Genomic DNA, 445 nt, shown 5'->3' with positions numbered 1-445 from the left:
CAAAAAAAAAAAAAAAAAAAAGCCAGGCTTGGCGGGGCACGCCTGTAACCCCAGTCCCTGGGAGGCTGAGGCAGGCCAGCCTGGGCTACACGATGAGTTCAAAGCCAGCCTGTCCTGTTAAAGGCCCAGCCTCAAAACAAAACAACTCCCCCTAAAAAGAATTATTAAAGAGGCCTCCTGACAGAGGAGCACAGAGGTGAACCAAAGGAAAAGCCCCCAAATACAATATATATAAAATACAAAGACTAAAAAGCGGGGTGTCTACCCGTTCCCCACAGGGCCACCCCGGTTCCGAGGGCGCCGGCCTCACTTCTGCTGCTGTGATCGTTCGAGAATAACCTGAGCATTCCACGAGCAGGCAGGGCCAACCGCAGGCGCTGCGGGGAGAAGAGGGCACCTTCGGGAGGCGATCGGGAGCGCAGGGCCAGGCCGCGGCCCCGGGGTC

Source organism: Fukomys damarensis, unplaced genomic scaffold, assembly GCF_012274545.1.
Source record: "Fukomys damarensis isolate Sample0158 unplaced genomic scaffold, DMR_v1.0_HiC HiC_scaffold_32, whole genome shotgun sequence".
In the NCBI taxonomy this organism is placed as follows: domain Eukaryota; kingdom Metazoa; phylum Chordata; class Mammalia; order Rodentia; family Bathyergidae; genus Fukomys; species Fukomys damarensis.
The sequence above is the reverse complement of the archived record's forward strand: the minus strand, read 5'-3'. Positions refer to the sequence as shown.